Below are 24,894 nucleotides of genomic sequence, written 5' to 3'. Positions count from 1 at the left end.
ATCACTTCCTCAGTTGAAGGCAGCTGAAGGCCTGGAACCAAAGCAGTCCAAACGACCTACTTTGGCCCTTTTTCCCTAAACACCCGACTCTTGCTCTTTTCCAATCCAGAAGGAAAAGCTCGTCCAACAAAAAGCAGTAGCACAAAAGTATTGAAAGAAAGAGCAGGAGAGCTGAGGTTTCCCCACGATGGCCAGAGACCCATTCCTTCCTCTGCAGGTCAGGGGAAGAGTCGGGGCCAGCTTACCTCTTCAGGCGTCAGAAGAGAATGCCCACAGAATGCCAGCGTCTGCCAAAGAGACGATAGAAATCAAAATAGCGATTACCTGGAGGAGTGGGTATTGACTGGGAAGAGGCAATAGAAAACTTCCAGAGTGGTGGAAATGTCCATGGTTTGATCTGGGTCATGACTGCATGTGGCTGCATTGGCAAAACATTTTCAAGCTGTTCACTTAAGAGTCGTACATTTCACTGCATATAATTACACCTCAAGAAAAAAGAAAGGAAAAAAATAATTCACTGAAAAAGAGAGAGTCAAACTTGTTTCCAATAAGAAACACCCCCGTGGGCGCCTAGGTGGCCCAGTCAGTTAAGCGTCCGACTCTTGATTTCAGCTAAGGTCATGATCTCAAGGTCGGGTCGTGAGCACGAGCCCCACATCCGGCTTTGTGCTCAGCGGGGAGTTGACTTGAGATTCTCTCTCCTTCCGCCCCTCCCTGCTCCACTCTCTCTTTCTCTCTCAAATAAATAAATCTTTTTTAAAAAAGAAAAAAGAAACACCCAGCCCCCAGACTTTCTTTAAGTCTCCAGATTACTGGAAGGCATAGATTCAAAGAGAAAATTAAGGGGCAGCCAATGAGAGGAAGACAATGATCTCAGAGCAGACTTGTTTCCATCTCCCTCCAGCCACATGGAAAAGCAACTAGAAAAAAGATAGACAAAAGTTCTTACAAAGCCAAGAGTTCTTACACAGGAAGCAATTGCTACACTCTCGCCCATATGCATCACAACTTAGGTCTTACCAAAGACAACGCACCAAAAAGTCATCATCCATATGTGTGCTGTGACTTTAAACTCTTTGTTGAAAGCAGTGAAGGCTTCATTCCAAGGAAATGTGGCCAAAGAAAGTTGACAAGTCCAGATGGGGTGTTCTAGCCCTCAAGTCACCTTCCATGGGTGCTCAGCTTCGCAACTGCAATTCGACACACCTGATCCACAGATTTATTCTCAGGCATGTGCCAAATGATTTTTTTAAAGGGTTCCTAGGTCATTCAAGTGGGGAAATAATGCTTTTGAGGATATTAGGACTAACAAAAAGAACACAAGGAAAAAGCTTTATTCAACTTTTTAAAAATATTAAGACATTGCTATACTCCCATTCCGCAATATTTTTTTCCAGCTCCCCCTTGCCTTCTCACACACAAACCACCACCACTATCCAGACACTAGATTGTCTGTGTCCTTGACTAGGGAAAATGGTGTGTCCGTGGATAATGTGATTTAGAGAGGCTCATTCTGAGATTTAGGATTTTAAAACTTAGGCCATTTGGAAGTTAAAAACAAACAAAAAAGGAGCCATGGCACATAAAGCATATAGGGGAAATACATGACAAGTTAGAGCAAAATGTCCCAGCCTCACCCCACTCCAACCTCCAGACTAGAAAAGACTCCTCAGGCAAAGGGAAGTCTCCATCTTACCAAAATGGAATCAGAGAAGTGGTAACAGCATCTAGTAGGTCCCAGAAAGAGGAAGCATGTCCCCACTTCTTGGACGGAGTTCTGGGAAAGATTCAAAACCCCTATAAAAGGCTGATGGTCTCTGGGAGGAAAAGAAACCTAGACCCATTGTTCATGCTGAGCTTATGGCAATGGCAGGGCGTCCAAGGAGAAATGGATGCATGGTGTGCCTAGGTAGATGGCAGTGGAGACAATGTTACAAGTTTCCTGTGTCCCAGCACAGTCTGAGAACAGAACGATTTCCATGGCCCCTCAAAGGAAGCACAACAAGAGAGATGAAGAGCCTGTGGAGATGGGAATAAGGAAATTCTGGGGAATTACATGGACTGACCTTTAAGGACTAGATAGGATGATGGCTGTTCCAATGGATGTCAGGGTCAGCAGACGACATTGAGGACCATATTGACCGTCTGCTTTCCCTTCAACAACCCAGTCATAGTCATTGCTATCCCATAGAGTACTTTCGTGCAACTTAGGAAAAGAACACCAAAAAGTGTGTACTGCTTAGTGAATGGAGTATAGGTTAGGTTTCAGCCCCCTTGGCTCTTCACCCTACTCTTACTCCCAAGCACTGGCACTTGAAAAATAGAACTCAGATGGTCTGCCTCTTAATCTTGTGCCACATCACCTCCAAACTTGGCTGAAAAGTTAAGATTAACCCACCTCAGGAAACTGATCTAAAACCTCAAGTAAAATAAATCTATAGCAAAATAAGAGTGATGTTAAAAAAAAAAAAACACCAACACTATAATTAGGAAAATACAACAATGTCCACCAATCCATGAAACTTCCCTTTATTATAATATTTGTTTTGGTGCTTAGTTTACTACAAAATTCTATCTCACATCATAATTACTTTTTTGGTCTGATTTATATTTCCAGCTTTATTAATATGTAGTTGACGTGTAACATTGTGTAAGTTTAAAGTATAAAACATGATGATTTGACACAACCATGGAGAGGAACATCTAGTCCAAATTCTGAATTTTATAAAAGAGAAAACTGAGAACAAGAGAAAGTTATATTAGTATAGGATTTAGGAATCCTTGAATCATTGTGACATACTTTTTTCTTTTTCCTGGAATATCTCTGCTTCTATGGAACAGAAACTACTAGCCTCTGTTTAAAAGATTAGGATAAAGAGAGGAGCCTGGGTGGCTGGGTCAGTTAAGCATCTGACCTGTGATTTCTGCTTGGGTCATAATCTCCTGGGTTGCGGGATGGAGCCCTGTGTCGGGCTTCATGCTCAGCAGGGAGTCTGCTCCGGATTCTCTCTCTCCCTCTGCCCCTCCCTCCTCCCCCTCCCCCAATGCCCCCTCACGTGCGCGCACGGGCACGTGCATGCTCTCTCTCTCTAAAATAAACAAATAACTCTAAAAAAAATGGGATAAAGAGGTGAAGAAAGGGGAAGCAGGAGATATCAAACCTGTATTTTGAAACACAGATGTCCATTGATACGGGAAAAATACGTGACGCGACTCTAAATGAGCATTATTTTCTTCTTTACACTTTTCCACAGATTTTTACTATGTGAAAATTCCTTTTACACTAAAGAGAGAGAAAAAGACTTAAAATTAATAATATATTAATTTTTAATCACTAGTTATTTTTTTCTAAAATCTAACTACCAATTATTTACCACAACAATGTAAACCATTAGAAAGGAAAAAGCCTGGAAGAAAATGCACTTAAAGTAACTTCAAAGACATGCATGTAAATGTTTTCTTTCTTCTGTTTGTCTGTGTTTTCCAAGTTTTCTATAATAATACATACTAAATTTTTAAGATAACAGTAACTTTATTTTAAAAGAAAAATTCCTAAATGAGTATTTTTTTTTAAGATTTTATTTATTTATTTGACAGAGAGAGACAGCCAGCGAGAGAGGGAACACAAGCAGGGGGAGTGGGAGAGGAAGAAGCAGGCTCCCAGCAGAGGAGCCCGATGTGGGGCTCGATCCTGGAACGCTGGGATCACGCCCTGAGCCAAAGGCAGACGCTTAACGACTGAGCCACCCAGGTGCCCCCCTAAATGAGTATTTTTAAGTGTATGAATGACAATGTCTCTTACCCTAGCACATTTCTCAAAATCTGGCTTTTTGGTACTATTGATTGGATAAAAAACTGAGTAATGACACACACGCATAATTTTTTTCAAGAAATTTAAAAATAAGTCACTGAAATTCACATTCCTATGACTCTGATGTAGCAGAGACATCCAGATCAAGTGGAAATCTAAGAGTTATACCCTAACCTGAGGCTTCCTAGCGCAGCCTCCTAGTTCACGGAGAAGGCACTTCCTGCTCAGAACCTCAGTTTGCCTCTCTGTAAAACCTGCCTTGCCTTCCATTACAAGGAAACTGAGGCTTGCGGGAAGTTAAGTAATCTGCCCAAGGTCATCACAGCTGCCAAGTCTCCAATGAGGGAAAGAACTCAGAGGGCTTGCCTATGATCTGAGAGGGCACTTTCTCACGTGTCGCAGAGCTCCAGAGCTCCAACTGTACTCTTCTCACATCCTGCCATCCTGTCTTTTAAGATGGTGATAACACCCTAAGATTAAAATGATTATATGTCTGGAAAAACCAACCCAATGTACCCTCAGGAAAACAATTTACACAGGACCGATAACATAAGGAAGCATTACCCTTCAACTGGGGAGCACAGGTATGAAATGGAAGCTTTCATAGCAAATGATGTCAAAGAAAAAATCGGGAGAACATCCACTTCTTTTTTATGTCAATCTATTAAACTCTGGCCTTTGTATTTGCCCACGCTATCCAAAGTTACATCACATCTTGCACCTACCTCTGTCCCATTCATAAGAGAAGTCATCTTTAAACACAAAAGTTGGGGCTCCTGGGTGGCTCAGTCAGTTAAGCGTCTGCCTTCGGCTTGGGTCATGATCCCAGGGGCCTGGGATGGAGCCCCACATTGGGGGCTCCTCCTCTCCCTCTGCCTGTTGCTCCCCCTGCTGTACCCCCTTCTCTCTCTCTGTCAAATAAATAAATAAAATCTTTAAAAAAAATAAACACAGAAGTTAAACCACCAAGTGACATGATTACATGAAACGAGAAATTCTAAATCTTCCCTGTTAGATTCAGAGAGGCCACTCAAAACTGCTAGCGCCGGGCAGTCGTTTGAGCCTCTGACTCTTCTTGGTTTTGGTTCAGGCTGTGATCTCAGCGTTTTGAGATCAAGCCCCACATCGGGCTCTGAGCTCAGTAAGGAGTCTGCTAGAGTTCCTCTCTCCCTCCCCATGCTTGCTCGCTCACTGTCTCTCTAAAATAAATAAATAACTGCTAGTGATTCCTTTGCCAAAGGCCATTTCTCTCCCCTTAGATATTCTGATGCAAGGAAATCTGTTCAATAACAGTAGAAAACTGTGGGACAGAGGCTACTGTTGGTTTCAGAAAGGGACATTTGAACCTAATGTTTAAAGAAATAGCAGAGTAAGCATTTTGGTACTAATATGGATATTCCTCCCCTGGCCTCTATTCCATCTTTTTTTTAAGCACAATTTTTTAAGGTAGAAAATAATGTAAGTACAATCTAGAATATTATGAATTCAGATGGGGAAAATAATCACATAATTTTAATACTATAATAAATTTTGCCTAATACTCTGGAGTGTTTTTTCCAGCTCATTTTGAAATTTTGAGGATAAAATCTTTACTATAGATAAAAGAGCCCTTTGTAGAGCTAACTCATTATTGTAGAACTCACTACCTCTCTGAATTCATTCATCTCCTCTTAGTACGAAGAAAAAAATATCAGTGGGAAATCTTTAACAATGGGTCTCAGTATTGAGAGAGAAAACAGGTTCTTACGGAGGAGATGTGGGATGAGTCATCGTGAGGCCCAATCTCAAGCTTCCCAGCTGTAGCAGACTGGATCAATCCTACTGCACTTAATGATGACAGTTTATTGTAGGAAGGCAACAGGAAAATAATCCAGTCCAAATCTCTGAATAACTCTTGTGCAGGTCATTGTCCAAACATATCTTGCACAACAACAAAACAACAGTAGATATAACACATGCCTATTTTTCAGATCGGAGAACTGAAATGGAAAGAGTAAAATGGAAATAAATGGGCAAGCTCAGAACATGACCTGAGGATTCTCCTGTCCTTTCCTCTTTTTTTTTTTTTTAATTATAACACACTTTTTGTTTGCTCCACTTGACAGATCAAGTACCTATGTTTATGCTGACTGCCACAGGCCAAAAAAGGATTTGTTTAGATTTCACTTGAATTAAGGAAAAGAGCTAAATTTGGACACTTGAATATATAATCTTCCCTAAACCGTTCAGTTTGTAAACTGCATCACTGTATCTGAAAGCCCAAGGACTGCTTAGTCATATATATATGGATGTATTTGAGTAATACTACATTGTTCCAAGTATATTTCCCCCAAATAAAACTAACAGATGTTTATGTTCAATAAAAAGATATTTGAACACAAAACTCCAAACTTGATCACTAAAAAAAAAAAAATTAAGACACGTCTAGTGCAAACGAAACTCAAAATGGATATCTGTTTTCATTCCCTTTTCTCATGATAACTCACACTCCTAGGGTGCTGGAATTTGCAAGGGGTTCACCAGCATAAATTTGAGCTCAACATCACCTTTATAATTTCTACCTAAATGTGTTAGCTTATCTTTGGAGGTGGTGTGTCTTTTTTTTTCTCATCTGTGAAATAAATGTACAAGACAGTATCTGTTTCAGCAAGATTGCAGATTTGTTTGCAGTATGACCACCTTCACCAGTGGCTTTCCCAGACCCACTGCAGACCCCTGTGCCTTCATGGTTAGTGAAAACAGCATCAGCCCTCCTTTTCACACCATGCAGTCTTGTGTGGTTCTCACTCCTCTCAAACCATTTCCAATTTGCTATAAAACTTGCTCCCTTCACCTCACTTGTGGTAGATGGCCTTATGGCCCCCAAGTTTTCATTCTTCTTGATATCCACACCTTTTGTCATGGAACTGGGCAGCTCTTCTCTTTTCTAAGGCAAAGTATATTTTTCCCCCACTCCCAACTTTGGGGCCAGCATGTGACTTGCTTAAGTTTATGCAGTGATGGTGGATGGGACATGTCCAAAGTCACTAAGTCGTATGAAGGATTAGGCTTGCCCTCTTAACACCTTGAAGAAGAACATGCCTGGAATAGCCTGGTGGTTCACGGAGAGAATGAGAAAATCCCCAGGATGACTCCCTGCTCACCCCAGACCCAAGAACAAGCCTGGCTGAGACAACAGAACCACCTTCTTTTTTTTTTTTTTTTAAGATTTTATTTATTTATTTGACAGAGATAGAGACAGCCAGGGAGAGAGGGAACACAAGCAGGGGGAGTGGGAGAGGAAGAAGCAGACTCCCAGCGGAGGAGCCTGATGTGGGGCTCGATCCCAGAATGCTGGGATCACACCCTGAGCCAAAGGCAGACACTTAACGACTGAGTCACCCAGGCACCCCCAGAACCACCTTCTTGAACCCAGCCCAGATCAGCTGAACCCCAACTGGCCCATAATAAATGCTTACTGTTATATGCCACTGAGATTCCATAACTGTCATTTGCACAGCATACTTGCGGCCATATTGAACTGATATATCACCCCTCTATCATTGTATTAGTTATCTATTGCTGTGTAACATATTATACCCAAACTTCATGGTTTAAAATGACAGTTATTATCTTGGGGCTCCTGAATGGCTCAGTTGGTTAAGCATCTGCCTTTGGCTCAGGTTATGATCCCAGTGTCCTGGGATCGAGGCCAGGGTCATGAGACTCCTAGTTCAGAGGTGAGTTTGCTTCTCTCTCTCCCTCTTCCTCTCCCACCACTCATGTGTGTGTGTGCAGGCATGCACGTGCTCTCGCTCTCAACTAAATAAATAAAATTTTTAAAATAAATAATAAAATGACAGTTATTATCTTCTAATTTCTGTGATCGGGAATTTGAAGAGTCTTAGCTAGATGGTTCTGACTCAGGGTGTTTCATGTGGCTGTAGTCAGGATGTTGGCAGGGGCTGCCGTAAAAAAGTTTTACTGGAGCCAGAAGAGCTGCTCCCAAGATGGCATACTCACGAAACTTTTGACAGGGAACCTCAGTTGCTCGAATTCTGTTGACAGTACGCCTCAGTCCGTTGCCATGTAGAGCCTTCACACAGGCTGCCTGAGTACCGTCATGGCATGGCAGCTAACGTCTCCCTGTGGCAGAAAGCCCAAAGGAAGTCTCAATGCCCTTATGACCTCGTCTCCAAAATTATCTACTGTCACTTTTGCTTTACTATATTCATTAGAAGACAGCCAACAAGTCCAAACCCTATTCAAGGAGAGGAAAATTAAGCTCCATCTCTTAAGAAAGAAGAGTAGCTAAGCCTTTGTGAACATATTTAAAAATCACCGCAGAATGCCTTCTATACATCCCTCCTCCAAAAAATACACTCACTCCTTTCCAAGGTTTCCAAAAGTCTCATCCCATGATGGCACCAGTGGAAAGTCCATAATCTCATCATGTAAATTCAGTTTAGGGTCCTGAGTACACTTCTTGGAGTCCAGCTCCTCTCCATGCAAAGACCTGTGAACTAAAGGGACCAGCTAGCTGCTCCCGCCGCCACGCCCCACATAAAATGGTGAGACAGGCATGGGAGAAAGACTCCAATCATAAGCAGATTTTCAAAAATATTCAGGCAACATAACTTTTACAGTTTTTATTCTCATCAAATCTTTAGGAGAAGTATTATTCCTGTTTCACAAAAGAGTAAATAGATTATGAATCCATATTTAGTGACAAAAAGGTAAACCCTAGTGAAAGGATAAAATGATCATAAAGAAAAATAAGTAATCAAGTCACTGGAAACTTGGGTAAAACTATTAGCTAATAGGATAGTGGGAAACCCAGAATGCCTAGATTATGAAAGGCTTAATTAGTCTTAGTATATCAGCGCTATTTAAAAGACTTTCCATACGAGCAGCTGCGAGCTATGAGAAGATATCTATTTCCTCTTTACTGGTATTACCTGCTAGAACAATGTTTTTATAGTGTAGAATTTCTGCTTGGAATTCTACTGAATTCAAGACTATCAACAGACCAGGTGTGAAACCAAGTATCGTATTTTTAAATCACATAGAAAGATACATCATAGTATATCCATTCACATTACAAAAATGGCATGCAGGTAGAAAGGAGTTGGAAAAGTACTTTTGAACATCGGATTATATTTAATAGGTGCTTTATTTACACTGGGAGAGAAAAAGGTAGAAGAGTATACAATTTATGTGGTTACAGTTCTCCGGGTACAGAAATCCTTCTGAATCATATACATAAAATTGTATACAGTCTAAATTGATAAAAACAAATTATCAAACCAAATACATTCATAGAAATGGATCTTTCATAGTAAGCCCCCAAAATGAGACAGCCTCCCGTTTATTTCTTCGTTGCTTTTGGATTTCTTTTCTTCTTCATGAACAGCAACTCTTGAATTTAATTTTTAAAAACCAATAAAATCTGTCCTCCTGCCCCTCTTCCCTCCTCCCTCTACCATGCTTGGAGGCACCAAGTTGGCCACCAGCACCATGACAGCAAGAGACAGGGTGACATGAGAGATTCTACTGTTCCTTGCACTGGACAGCTTACTGGTAGAGGAATTAATCCCTAAAGAGACTGAAATGGGTTTCAGGATGGGACCTCAGAGGACCTCAGAGGACTTGTAGATGTTGCAGAGGAAGCTGTCTTTGCTGATAAGAGTCCATCCCAAATCACTCCGAGGTCAGTTTCTAATCAGGACGTTTAATGGAAAATCCAAAAATAACAACAACTCAAACACCATAGAAAGATAATTCCTCCCTCAAGCAGAAGAAATTTGGAGGTAGGTCAGGAATCTTTCAAGCTCACCACCCTGCCATGTCTAAATTGTGACCTTCAAACTCATTGCCCAAGGTGACCTTTAGAGCATCAGCCATTGTATCCACATTCCAGGCAATAGGATGGAGGATGGGGAGAAAGAGTTTCAAACCACCTCCAATTTAAAGAGACTTCTTGGAAATCAATTTGGGGGGGGGAGGTTCTCTTTGAAAGTTTATTGTTATAAAAAAAAACACAAACCCTATACTTTTTACATTTTACATTCACTTCTCAGAACATTTAATGGTACCAGTTAATGATATATAAAAAGCCCACCAGCCACTTGAAATGGCTGCAACTTTTTACCGTGTTCTGGTATTAAAGTTATTTGAGCTCTTTGGAAAAATTAGGGTAACATGAAGTACAGAGATTTCAAATTTCCAGATTAAAAACAAGAGGCTTAGCCCTGGATGTTATATGCAAACAATGAATCATGGAGCACCACATCAAAAACTAATGAAGTACTGTATGGTGACTGACATAACATAATTTAAAGAAAAAGATGTTTAAGTCAGGAGGAAATTTAATAAAAATTCAAGGCTAAAAGGAAATGATAATAGAAAAACAAAAACAAAAATGTTTCAAAAAATAGGCTACCCCCCCCCACATACCCACTTTAGGTGAAAAAAAAAATGAAACCAACACCACCCTCTCCCCAATATTTCTCTTAGAAAAGTCACCCAATCCTGAATACAGGGTTTCACACACACGACACTTCCAATTATATCTCCTAGACCAAAATTTAGTCTCATGACTACCCGGCAAATATAATACTTGAGCTGGACACAGAGATGTGGCTCTTAGTCTGTGTCACAGGTACCAACCCTTTTTACTTTATTGTTACCCTGAAAATGAGGAGCGTAAGCCTACTTTAAGATTTGCGTATAGTGTTCCACTAGCAATCCAGTGTCCAATAGAAATGTGATGTGAATCACGTATGTAATTTAAAACTTTCTAGTAGCCGCATTTAAAAAGTAAAAAGAATCAGGTAAAAATAGTTTTAACAATGTATTTTATTTAGCCTAATACCTCTAGAATATTTTAGTCTGTAATCATTATAAAAAATTACTAATTGAAATAAAATATAATAGAATAACCAATAATGCCTAAAACCAGCTTAGTGAAAGTTAAGATAATGACAACTAGGAAAAAAATGTTTGCAGTATATATAACAAAAAAATGGTTAATACTCATACATAAAGATCTCCTCTATAATAAAGAAAAAAACTTAAGTTCAAAAGTCCACAATATTAGTTCCATTTCACTTGTTTCGTTTCTTTTTTTATCTCACATAAGTGTTCCTTTCTATCCATCCCACCAACCCATCCACCCATTCATTCATTCATCCACCTGTCCAGCTATGTTATTCAACAAATAGTCTCATCTGTGGAATCCCTAGACAATATGGCAGGAGATGCTCTTGTTGCCCCATCTACATCCCTTAGAACCTATGACTGTCAAACCACCGATGTATGCCCAACTTGAGGAGAAGGCCAGATGAGTTGATAATTCTGGAAGCAACCCTTAATCAATGGTGAACAGTTGGGGATGAATACTGCAACCCTTCACTCCCCAGATGGGACAACTGGGAGTTTACAGTTCACTGTTTCCCAGTGAACTCTAATTGCTCCTTATACACATTGGCTTCCTTGCATTCCTTGACTCATTTCCCATTCCCCTTTCAGTGCTTCCTAAAATTGCTTCTCAAATGCTTGCCTCAGAGTCAGCTTCTGAGAGAGCCCAACCTAAGAAAAAGGCTAACTCAAACTTTTCCTCCACAAATGAGGGATTGCTCTCCCATCTGTGCTCTCAGAGTACATATTTATGTCGTTCTCATAGCACATTTCATTTGCTGAATTGTATTTTAAAGGTTCTTATCTCTCTCCCATCTTAGATTGTAAACTTGTTGAGAACAAGAATTTTGTTTACTCTTTACCCCACACCGAATGGCACTTTTCCTATAAAATTTATCTTTTTCTTTTTTGAAGTTTTTATTTTAATTCCATTATGTTAACATACAGTGTTATAGCAGTTGCAAGTGTACAAAATAGTGATTCACGACTTCCATACATTACCCTGTGCTCACCACGAGAAACACACTCCTTAATCCCCATGCCCTATTTTACCCATCGCTCACGCCCCTCCCCTCTGGTAACCATCAGTTTGTACTCCACAGTGAAGAGTCTTTTTATTTCTTTTAGCTTTCTTCCATATCCTTTTTTTCCTTATAATTATTAGGTCAATATTGTCTTTCTTCCTTGGACATATTCTTCTTCATCTTCTTCTCATCAGAGTATGTTTATTTAGTATTCCTTGGACGTCTAATATATAATTGTTGGGGGAGCTCATTGAGAAGTCATGACCACCAGTTAACCAGGGAGCTGGACCCTGGCAATTGGAAGCACCTCACCTCCTCTCCTGTCCTTGGAATGTGTGTATTGCTTGCCTTCCCTGCTCACAGAGGCTGCTCCAAGGACTCAGCCTTGAGAACAACACGGTGTTGAGACCACCTGGACAGCATATGTGACTGAACCCAGTTGAGGGCTCTATACAAACATTTAAGATTTAGTGGTTGTGGGGGCAATGTGTGGAAATCCACTTACCTTGCTATGCCCAACATAACCCTTGTATATAAGTTCCTTTGCTTTTTAAACCTGCCACTTGCCAACATGGAGTGGCTTGCCTCTTTCTTCGGTCTTTCCACGTCCTCTGAATATAAGGGCTAGTTTCAGAATATACTTGAAACCAAAGAGCTTACAAACCAACAATAAGCACATTTTGTGTCTTTACCATGGACACTTGTCTTCTCTAGTTTCATTATCTATCAATCAAATCTACTTTAGTAAAACGGCATTCAGGTATTTTACTTACTTTTGTCCAGTTGTTATAATTTGAACTGAGAGAGGTTAACTAATGTCTATTACCAAGCCCTCACTACTTTCGAAAGCCACTGTCTGAGCTGAAATTCTAGTTTTAGTACACAGCACTATTTAAGGTGCCCACCTGCCTCCAGAACCCCTGCTCTGCATTGATGGTTAGCTTTCATATCCAACTTTAGGTTCAAACTGGTATAAATACCGTATTACTCATTAAGGAATAATCAGAGCCCAGTCTTACCTGAACTGAACTAGCATCTCAACATAAATCTAGATAGAGTTGACCCCTCCCACCAGCCCCCATGCTCCAATATAATACTTAAAGAATAAAGCTTAGCATAAAGTAATTAATTATTAAAGGTGATGCTTCTGAAAATGTTGATGAAAATCCTTTGCGGTAGAGGAAACTTCCTGGAGACCCTCAAATTACTTTACATATTTCAAAGCCAATGCTGATTAAGACCAGATTTGAAACTCCTCTGCTACTTATTAGGCTACAGAATATTTTTAATATTTAGTGAATTGGTCTGCTGTATCATAGAATAACCAGAAAACTGCAATATTTGTTTTTCTTGGTAAAGGTAAGTATTTACATATAGGTGTGTGTGCATGGGTGTGCATGCACAGTTTGTGACATACAGCCCATTTCTTCAGTGGATCATGGCTAAAAAAAAAAAAAGCTTTGAAAAACACAGTCTTAGGTATTTGAAATTACATTTTTGGGACACTGACATAGAGCCAAATAACTTTGGATCCCATGGTGAGATTTTTTTTTCCAATCTCTTTCATTTCTTCTAATTAGGTAGACAATCTCTAACACATCTCCCATCGGCTCTGTAACTCCTGAGTCTTCCTTTTAAAGAACGAGAAGCAAGCCTCGGGCTCAAAGATAGGAAGCATTTCTCTTTACGTTCTATTGGAGCTTCTCATATACTTCTTTTTTTTATTATTATTTAGATTCAATTAGCCAGCATATAGTACATGATTAGTTTCAGATGTAGTGTTCAACAACTCATCAGTGCTCATCACACCACGTGCCCTCCTTAATACCCATCACCCAATTACCCTATCCCCCCACCCTTCTGCCCTCCAGGAATCCTCAGTTTGTTTCCTATAGTTAAGAGTCTCTCATGGTTTGTCTCCCTCTGATTACTTCCCTCTGATTACTTCCCATTCAGTTTTCCCTCCCTTCCCCTATGATCCTCTGCGATGTTTTTTATATTTGACATATGAGTGAAGCTATATGATAATCGTCTTTCTCTGATTGACTTATTTCACTAAGCATCAGAAAACTGCAATATTTGTATTAAAACCAACAATTACCATTTCAAGCATCAGCTGATAAATCAAATTAATGAACAAGCCATCTCAGCTTTGATAAAGTTAACATTTGGCCTGGCTTTAGCTAACACATAATCCCGCACATAATATATAATAACCACAATGTATATTTTCTTCTTTATTATGAGTTTTCTTTTTTTCTTGAGAATTATCTTATTACATGTTTTAGAGGGGGAAAAACCAAGGATTTTACTCTTGGGACATTAGAAATTATACATCATATATTTATATCCTATATTTTACTTGAAGCTTTATAAATGAAAAGAAAATGGTGGACATATGGTGGGAGGGAATGAAATCATGTTTCCTAAAAATGAAGGCTAAGGTTGCAGAATCCTGAAATAGTGTTGGTCTCTGTGCACTTCTGTGTTCCTTGACAACTGTGGCTGTTGGTGTTTAGCGGAACACACACTCAGCCAGCTCTAACTATTTTAAGCAGGAAGGAATCGAATACAGGAAATTAGGTACTGACAAAAATTGTTGGAAAGGTTCTTGTAGAGGGTTCTAGGCTGTCTCCAAGAATGAGTCCTTGAACACGACAGAGTGAAAGTGCTGGAGGAGGTGCTATCTCTGAGGCCACCACGGGAATTATTGAGCCAAGCGTACACTACAGCTGTGATCCAGGAATGGGGACACTGGAGTCAAGTCACTGCCACTACTGTTCCTGCCTCTGCCACAAATGCATGCACACCCAGGAAGCCGAAGAATAGACACTGGAAAACCGTTCCAGAAAAATCTGCTACCTCTAAGAAAAGAGCCAGAAAGGGCAGGAAGATGGCCTCCAGGTAACTTTGTAATACTGTGTTTCATAATAAGAAATACATGGTTTTTGTCCTCATTCCTGGCACAGAGCTCCTAAAACCCTTGAAATTTCCTTAGTGATAAAGGTGGTAAAGGTATCTTTCATTATTCATAATAAGCCCCTTTCAATCACACCTGAGTTTATATTAATGAGGTAACGTTTGAATAGCCTAGGGATAAAGGCTGGTTGCCAAGGGAACCAACCCTGTGCTCAGACTGTTGGAATTTTTCAGCCCCACCCCCTACCTTCCAGGGAAACTCTGTGCCCTGCCCCCATGCCTTGCCCACTTCCATCTGTTCCATTGGGCTGTTCCTGATTTGAATCCTTTATGACACACCAGTAAGCTAGTAAGTAAATTGCTTTCCTCCATTCTGTGAGCCACAGTAGCATACTGTTGAACCTAAGGAGAGGGTTGTGGGAACCTCCAAGTTGTAGCTGGTAGGCCAGAAGCACAGGGAATAACCTGGATTTCAGACTGGCATCTGAACTGGTGAGAGGTGCAGAGTCTCGTGTGACTGAGCCCTTCCTTCACCTGCGGGAGCTGACAGTACGTCCAGGACATAGTGTAGTGTCAAAGTTGAGTTCAATTGTAGGACACCCAGTTGATGTCTGCACAGAATTAGGAAATTCTTATTGCAGAAAAACCTACACGTGCAGTATGAGAAGTATTGGAAGTAAAGTGTAGAGTAGGGAGAAACAGTTTTTCTTTACTACCTTCCTCCTTCCAGATGTGTCACGACTGTATCTAATAGACAAAATACAATTTGCGTCCAGATTATAGATGCAAAGAGGAGTGGTCAACATAGTTTTTGCTTTCCGACCTCCAGTTTACACAAAGGTATTTTAAATGGAGAGTAGACTGTGACTGACGGGCCATTCTTCAGTCATCTATCATAGTCACCGTGTCACAGTCCTTATATATTTGCACATTCTGAAATTATAGAGTGCCAGAAAAATGGAAGTTGCTCCCTTTGGGAAATAAATTATTTTCAGTAAATCTATTCTACTGAAAGCAGAGGAAATGCAGGTAGTGTTACCTGGCAACTTTGAATGTCAATGAAATGATTCAGCGTATAGTTTCCATTTATCCGGGAGCCATAGCTACAGGGTGCCAAATTTCCAACTGCTTGATATTACAAGGAGGGAAGGAAAAGGATCTGACATGTGTAGGGCTCATTTGATCTTAAAGGAAAGTGTCTCCAAACCTTTACCTCCCCCAAGCTTATTCATTCTTTCCCATGGGGAAAAGGTCAATGCAGGAAGAAATTCACTCTGGCTTGCATCACGTAAAATCAGAAAACTCTAAAATGCTAAATAAAATGCTACAGTAGACTGAATAATGGCCACCCAAGGATAACAGGTCTTCATCCCTAGAACCTGTAAATATTACCTTGTATGGCAGAGGTCTTTGCAGATGCGATTAAATTAAGGGTTTTGAGATGGAGAGATTATCCTGGTTTATCCAGGTGGGCCCAGAATGTAATCACATGTATCCTTATATGAGGGAGACACAGGGAGATTTCACACAGATACACAGAGGAGAAGGTGATGCTAGTCCGAGCAGATAGAGATTTGAAGATGTTGGTTTTGAAGGTTGGAGTGGTGCTCCCAGGGACCAAGAAATGCCTGCAGCCATCAAAAGCAGGAGAAACCAAGGGACAGGTTTTTCCTCTGTATCCTCCAAGGGAGCATGGCCCTGCCCTCTTGACTCCTTGACCGTGGCCCAGTGACACTGATTTTGGACTTCTGGCCTCTAGACCTGTGAAAGAATAAATTTCTGTTCTAAGCCACCAAATCGATGGTAATTTGCTACAGCAGCCAAGACAAGTCTTACAAGTACTGAAATATCAGAGCCTAGTAGCTCAGTTGCTTATAGCAATTTTTCTCCACTGACATGTGGCCACAGAGCACCAGAGTATGCCAATTGTACAGACCAGAAGACTGTGGATCAGAGAGATAACACATTGACTAAGATCACACGAGGTAGACAGCGACTCAGCAAGGTGTTCAATTCAGGTTATTCTGTTCCAGAGGCTGTGTACTCTACCACACTGATCCCTGAAAACTGGAACAAAGGCTTGTCTCAGCTACTGGAGTCATTTTCCACTCCACTCCTAACAGAAACCCTGGTTTCTTCCTCAATGTCTCCCTCTTCCTCATGCCCACACCTATTAAACAATGAACTTCTTTCTATCCGAACTCAGTTACGGTTCCTGAATCTATCTCCTCCACCCATCCCATGGCCACTTCCTTAGTTCCTGCCTTTACTATGTTTTTCCCAAATCATGGCAATAGTTTCCCAATTCTACTTATTCAATGGTTCCCTGTTACCTAAGGTATAATGTCCAAGACCTAAGCATGGCACAAACAACCCTTCATCATCTGATCCCAGCTACCTCACCAGCTTTATTTTTCCTCCACACCCATTGTTCTAGTTACACACTACATTTTTTATCCTTTCCACATACGCTAGGCTTTCACAAAAGTCCCTGCGATTCTTTCTGGGTGAAATGAACTTCCTCTTTTCCACCAGCCATCACTCTTACTCATTCTTCACAGTACAGGACAAATGTCACCTGTTTCATCAACTCTTTCCTGAGTCTTCCAGGAGACCCTAGCGGCTTTCTCAAATAACAGGTACCACAGTGCATATACCAACAGGATCATGAATTCCTCAAGAGCAATATAGAAATATTGGGGACTTTCTATTGTGGTTCAACAATCTCCAAACTGAGGTATATAATACCTGTTTGATGTGCATGAAGAAAATATTAAAACTTCAATTAAAATTTTTTAATTTGTATTTTTCTTCATTGTTTTCAATTTTGATTTATCTAATGTTTTAAAAAATATGCATAATATATACCAGTAATACATGTATATAATTTTCAAAAAAGAAATATATATGGGGGAAGATCACTAATTTTTTTTTAACTAATAAAAAAGCACAATTAAATGTTTGGCAACCACTGGTCTTCCTGTTTGAGGGGATTCAATAATAAATCACCTAGATCCAGCAGATGAATTTCTTTATTTCCAAAAAAACCAGCATCTAGGACAGTTCTCCACACTTGGCAGATACTCTGTGAATGTTAAAGGAGTGAATATAAATAAGTACATGAGGCATACAGTCTTAGCATGCACGTTGTTATGGAAGAAATAAAACAGTCTTTTGGGCGCCTGGGTGGCTCAGTCATTGGGCATCTGCCTTCGGCTCAGGGCGTGATCCTGGCGTTCTGGGATGGAGCCCTACGTCGGGCTCCTCCGCTTGGAGGCTGCTTCTTCCTCTTCCTCTTCCACTCCCCCTGCTTGTGTTCCCTCTCTCACTGGCTGTCTCTCTCTCTCTGTCAAATAAATAAATGAAATCTTTAAAAAAAAAAACAGTCTTTTGATCATGATGGTCTTGAGTTCGAATCCTGGACATCACACTTTATAGGTTTATGTCTTTGGGTAATTTACTCATCATTTTAAACATTAATATTCTCATCTTGTGACATAGAGATAATACAGCAAGCTGACTGATATAACGAATGTCAGCTGCTTAGCATGATGCCATGACATATTAAGAATGCAGTGCTTGAAGCCACGTCTATAGTTCTGTGTGGCAATTAGCCCAAACCAGAAGCCCTTGGGACCTCGTCAGTCCACCTTCCTTCTACCAAAATTACTTTGCCTTACAGTCACCCAAGGTAAAGGGTTGTGTCCCTAGATGTGGATGAATTACATGGCTGAAATCCAGGTAATTTTCAAGTCTGAGAAGAATCATATAAAGTCAGGGTCACTCGTGAACTTCCTCATTCTGCCACACCGCAAAAGAAGTTTGCTAAAATGAAGTTACTTTCTTCAAGGTTTAGACCTCTGTGCTCTCTGAGCTCATCTGGGTTGAAGGGCGACAGTGCTCCTAGTGACTCGCAGGTGAGAAGGGGATAAACGTCTTCTACTGGTCATCAAGGGGAAGGCTCCACGAGCAGAAAGTCTTCATCTTCGATGACCCGTGAAAATACAGCTAGGTCCAAGGAACTTCACAATATCAGAGAGAGGAGGTGTGGAGAGAGAAGTCAGTTAGGCTTCTAAGTCCTGAGTGAGAACAGAGCAACTAACAGGCTGAGCGATTTCATAAAGTGCTAACCTATGAGATCCCCAGAGGACTGACTTTTCCAGCCCCTCCCCGGATGCACTGCGAGGCTGTATGGCAGGGGTCTGGGGCTGTTCTTGCATGTAGCTTCCTGAGGGGATTATGAGTCAGTCCCAGGTACAGCACAAGTGCTAGGTGCTCAGTCACCAAGTCCCCAGAGGGCAGGACAGGAAAGGCAAAGAATAGAGGACAGAACTGGGCAGCCATGACAAAGGGCCTTAGGGCTCCAGCTCCCCCTCCAGCTCTTAGTTTAGAAGCTTCTCTTCTGGGAAATCCTTCTTGATCCCCCAGTACAGAAAAGATTGAGTTCTGAACCTTCGCCATCTCTCCAAATGCACCTTTCCCAAGGCCCACTCTCCCAATACCACACTGTGATTGGAAAAAGCGTATCAGTCTATTCATAGCTGTGGCTTAGCTAATGGCACTCTTCAGAATAGAAACCTGGGGAATCATTGGTGATGACCTGTTCTCTTTCTTTCCAAAGAGTCACAAGTCCTAGACGTTCAACCTCGGGGTTTTCCCTCAAGTCTATGCTCTCTTCTCTACATTGTCATGAGCTTTTGTTAGCCTTCAACATTTTTCTCTCCAACTATAAAATTTCTTTTCTAGTCCTCTATCCAGTCTCTAATTTGCTCTCTGAGGGCTTTTTCTGGAACCCAAGTCTGATCTTTTGACCGTCACCTCAAGCTGCTTTCCCACCGATTGCAAGCTGGTGGCCCCTTGGGTCAAATCTGGACCAGAGACAGATTTTGTTTGGCCTCAAAAATGATTCGCTTGAAAAGAAAATTAATTTCTGACCAATGTTGAAAAATCTTAACATGTCACACACCTACATACACAAACATACTTAACTTTTTCTCAGGACATTAAAGATCTGGCAACACGGGGCCTGCATTCAAACAAGGCCACAGTTGGCCACAGCTACAGCCTTCTTTAGATGGGACCTAATTCTCAAGTTCAACACAATCCCCACCAGGACTTATTGTCTGTCCACACTGAGGCCAAGCATCAGCTGCCATTTGTCTTTACTTTCGTGGTGTTCTTTCCTTAGAATTAAGGCACAAGTGAAATAGTCTTATACCCATGTTTATGTTAATTGGGAAAGCAAAAGATAGACTTGAAATGGCAATGAATTCAGAAAAAAAAATTGAAAAAACTAGATTTCTTTCAGAAGTGAAGATATGTACACAATGTGTGTCTGAGTCAATATAATACCATTTTCTAATAACCTACTTCATTCATTCGTTACCCAATCCTGGTCCCCAGAGGCAGTTGTGTTTTTGATTCAATTTTAAAGAATGGAGGCGTAGTCCCTTAACAGGACAAACAGAGCCTCTCGCCTTACCAGCTCTTGTTTTGTCTTGTCCCATCTCTACCCTTAATCCATTCTTCCCAGACAATTGCTATGCGTTGAAGTAATAGAAGCAACCACAACGGAGTCTTCTCTAGCTACTGAAAATAGATAGGTGTAATAATGGGTCTGTTTCCCAAGGCCATTTGTTCCCTAACCACAAGGTCTTTTACAAGCAAGAGAATAAATCTAAAAAATCTAAATCGAGGCTTTAGAATGCACTTAGAATTTTGTACACTTGGAATTTTTTGCCTGGTACTGTTCTAAACTCTTTATACAATACCCCTAAAAGATAGGTTCTGTCATCTTGTATTATAGCTGAGAACACGGAATCCTGGAGGAGTTTAGGAGTTCCAGAGATAACACGGTTGGTGAGAGGCTTAGGCAGGAATTGAATTCAGGTTTATCTTATGCCAATGATCTTCACCTCAGTTCCTCCCCAAAAGTGTGCCTTGGTCTATAATGCACTTCTCTGTCACTACCTACATAAAATTTTTACCAGTTCGCAGTGACTCAGCTCATGAAGTCACCCAAGGCCCCTGCGCTTCTTCAGATCCACCATTCATTCCGATAAATATATATTTATTGAGTTCCTATCTGAGATAACATGTATAAAGAGTTTATGTGCCCGGCACGTAGTAAGTGAGAAAGCGACCTATTTTAACCCCTGCTACCCACTTCTTACCCACTTACACTACACTGTGATTATTTCTAATTATTTTACCTCTGATGGCACTTACAATCTGGAAGGAAAGAAGTGTGATCAAAGAATGCTAAACCCATTCATATGTAGGATAATGGAAAGTAATTTGAAAACTGTAAGAAAATGAACATACCAAAACCCCTTTTAGCAGAGAATCAGCTAGATTTGAACACTAAAGTCTGAATGCGTATTAAAATTCTTTGAATGTATTAATGCTCTAGGAAGGAACCCGGAATGATTATTGAAAACACCTACCCACTAGAAATAGGGAGAGAAAGGAACAATAAAGTAAGAACCCAAATGAGGACAGAAATAAATAAGCTGTCGTAGGAGGAATCCACACGGAGGCATTATGCTTCAGAAAATGGCAAGGGCAAAGATTCTGACGTCACAATGAGCCAAGTTTTACACTTTTGCGAATTGAGGACTTTAAAAAATCTTACTGTATGAGACTGTTGTAGGAATTAAATTAAATGAGATAATCTATGTGATAAGTTTTATTCTCTGTCATTTGATAAGTCCATCCAAAATGTGTGTTCCCTGCTCCGTACCACCCCTTTCTGAATGCTGGTATCCAGCTTGTCTCTTTTTTTTCTTTTTGTAATAGTTTTATTGAGCTATAAAACAGGCCATACAATTCACCCATTTAAAGTGTACATTTCAACGGGTTTAGTATAGTCACAGAGTTGTATGGTCATCATTACAATCAATAGAACATTTCCATCACCCCCCCCCAAAGAAACCCCATACCTATCACCCTGACACCTATGCTTCCTGGCACTAGGCTACTGGCAATCTAATCTCTGCCTCTATAGATTTGTCTATTCTGGGCAAATAGATAGAATCATATAGATAGAATCACATAATATGAGATCTTTTGTGACTAGCTTCTTACACTTAGCATACTGTTTTCAAGATTCATCTATGATGTAGTATGTATTAGTACTTCATTTCTTTTCCTGACCAAATAATATTCTACTTTACGGATGTACCATATTTTGTTTGTGCATTCATCAGTTGAGAGACATTGGGTTGTTTCAACCTTTGGGTTATTATGAATAATGCTGCAGTGAACATTTTTGTACAAATTTTTGTTTAAAAGTACCTCTTTTCACATCTCTTGGGTGTACTCAATAACAGTGCAATTGCTTGGCCAAAGTGGCCTATTGTTTGAAAAATCCATCCTTCACAATGTGTTCCTGATTCTGTAATTGTTCCAAAATGCAGAACTTATCTTGCCCCTTGGTGACAAATTCCTCAGTAACTCCTCACTATATAAAGGCTGAGGTCCAAAGTCCTCAAAATGACACACAAGATCTTTTAAGATCTGACTTCTGGCCGACTTTCTAGTTTACCTCCTACCACTCTGCCTCCTGCTTCCAAGACTTCTGGGAAAGCTAAATTTCCCAACCCTGGGCAAATACTTTAGTCAGACTTCAAATTGCATGCCTGCTTCTGTGTCTCACCATTTTATCTGACCCTTAGCTCCCTTAAGTATATTATGAGATAGATCATGAGGCAGTAAACTCTATGTTGCGGAGATATTGACACGGTTAAATAGGATACAGTAGAGGGTCTGGGACATCACCTATCTTCAACAGAGGGTTGAAGATCACATCATCATCACATCAGCATCGTTATGTCTCTGGATCTTTGCAAGTGCTTTTTTTCCCAATTAGAAATTGGAATGTCTTTCCAGCTTTTCTACAAAATGAATTCCTTCAAGTCTCAGCTCAGATGTCTCCTATTCTACATCTGGGAGTTAGTGCATTTTATTTTTCTTTATTTAGCGAACATGTATATTATGCCTATTATGTTCTTGGTCCCTAAACACTTTTGTAAATATTAGTCCATTTATTTTTTTGTAAGATTTTATTTCTTTATTTGAGAGAGAGAGAGTGTGTGGGCTATGTGAGGAGGAGCTGAGGGGGAGGGGGAGGGAGGGGTGGGAGGAAGGAGGGGGAAAGAATCTCCAGCAGTCTCAGCCTGAACGCGGAGCCCGACGTGGGGCTCAATCTCACAACCCTGAGATCATGACCTGAGCTAAAACCAAGAGTCGGATGCCCAGGTACCCCATATTAGCTCACTGAATCCTCACAACAATCATATAAGATAGGCACGTTATTCTTTTTTTGCAGCTGAGAACACTGAAACGCACAGGGATAAATAACTTGCCCAGATCGCCCAGCTAGTAAGTGGTGAATGCAAACAGTGTGTTAGCTGGGAGACCTTATGACAGGTACCCTCCACCACTTTTTTTCTTTTTTACATTTTCTTTATAATGTTATACTGTCTTACAATAAAACTGTGGGCTTTTTCTTTTTCTTTCTTTTTTTTTTTTTTGAGAATGTGTTGTTTGTGGAACTTACGGATCTAACCACACTGAATGGCTACTGAGGTCATGAAAGGTGTCAGGCTGACAGTTGCTCTCCTGGACCATGGCTGAAGCTCAGTGAGACTGTTCTCTTGGTGGGGACGTGGCTGAGTTGCCAGGACTAGTGATTTCCAGTGTGAGGTTTTCAGTATTTTTAAATGAACAGGCTCTGAGAACAAATGCTTTTGCAAAAGCCACTTGACCTCTCCAGGCCTCGACGCTTCCTCATTTATAGGACAGAGGTGGCTGGCTTGGGTCGTCTTTCACACTTCTATTGCTTGTTCTATGTGACACTGAGATAAAGGTCATAACATCAACGTATGCCTGCTATTGCTCCAGGTGCTGTGTTAGCCACTTTACATAATGTATTCATTCAAGCCTTTTATGTATTTAATCCTCATTTTCAGAGAAGGAAACAGAGATAAAAGAGAGAGAACTGTGTGTTGGTTAAGAGCATTGTTTCTTAACAAGACTACCTGTGTTCCTCATCCCAAATTCTCCCCTAACTATGGAAGCATGAGAAGATGTCTTACCCTCTTTCTGCTACTTACATGTAAATCGGAAATATTCTCTCTTTTTTTTTTAAGATTTTATTTATTTATTTGAGAGACAGAGCGTGTGAGAGAGCACGGGCAAGGTGGGGGATAGAGAGGGAGAAGCAGGCTCCCCACTGAGCAGGGAGCCCGATGTGGGACTCGATCCCAGGACCTGGAATCATGACCTGAGCCAAAGGCAGACGCTTAACTGACTGAGCCACCCAGGTGCCTGTAAATTGGGAATATTCTAACAGAACCTAGACCACAGGGCTATTGTGAGGATTAAAAAAAACCATGCCTACAAAGCACTAAAGTCAAGTCTGGGAAATAGTAAGCTATTGTTTTTGTACTCGTCCGAAGAAACACTATCAGAAAGCGGTACCCACCAGGATAAAGCCTAACGCCAAAGATCATGCTTTTTCCATAGCACCGCATACCTCCCTGTCAAGGGATTTCTGCGCTAGAGGTCCTGCTTGTCCTTCAAATCTCAACTCTTGTTATCTCCTTTGGGAGCCTTCCCCAAAGCTCACACTTTGTTAAATATCCCTACTCTGTCTTCTTGTAACCTCCATAATATACTCCTCAGGGTCCTTACTTCACTATGTTATAACAGTTGGATTAACTGTCATCTCTCCCACTGGGCTCTGGGGTTATGAGAGTATCTTCAGGACTTCACTCAGTGTCTGTTATAAATGTATGAATGAGTGGATATATGAATGAACAAATGAATGAATGAATGAATGAATGGCAGTGCTAAGTGGGAAGACAAAGAATCGTCTCCTTTTAAAGACCTCCTCCTTTTTAAGACCAGTGCTAGTAGCACAAAAAGATGGGTAGTTGTCCAAAGGAGAACCATGAGGTCCTTAATCCTAGAAGCTATAGATGGAGATGGAAAATTAAGAAATGAGATTTATTTCCCAGGCTATGTATTTAAAAGTAAAAGTAACAGTGCAGGGGAAATTTATGTAATATGATTTAATTTGTCATTTCACAATATCAACCATTTTCACAGCAAATTCCTCTATTTGTGATTAGATTAATCTATGTTTTGTATCTTTCAACATGGCAGATCTTTGAGGGAAACATCTAGGAACTGGTGATGGTCAAACTAAGGAGAAAAAAAAATAAACTAGGGAGAAGT

The sequence above is a fragment of the Ursus americanus genome, chromosome 13, assembly GCF_024610735.1.
Source record: "Ursus americanus isolate L20-20 chromosome 13, mUrsAme1.1.p, whole genome shotgun sequence".
Taxonomy (NCBI): Eukaryota; Metazoa; Chordata; class Mammalia; order Carnivora; family Ursidae; genus Ursus; species Ursus americanus.
The sequence above is the reverse complement of the archived record's forward strand: the minus strand, read 5'-3'. Positions refer to the sequence as shown.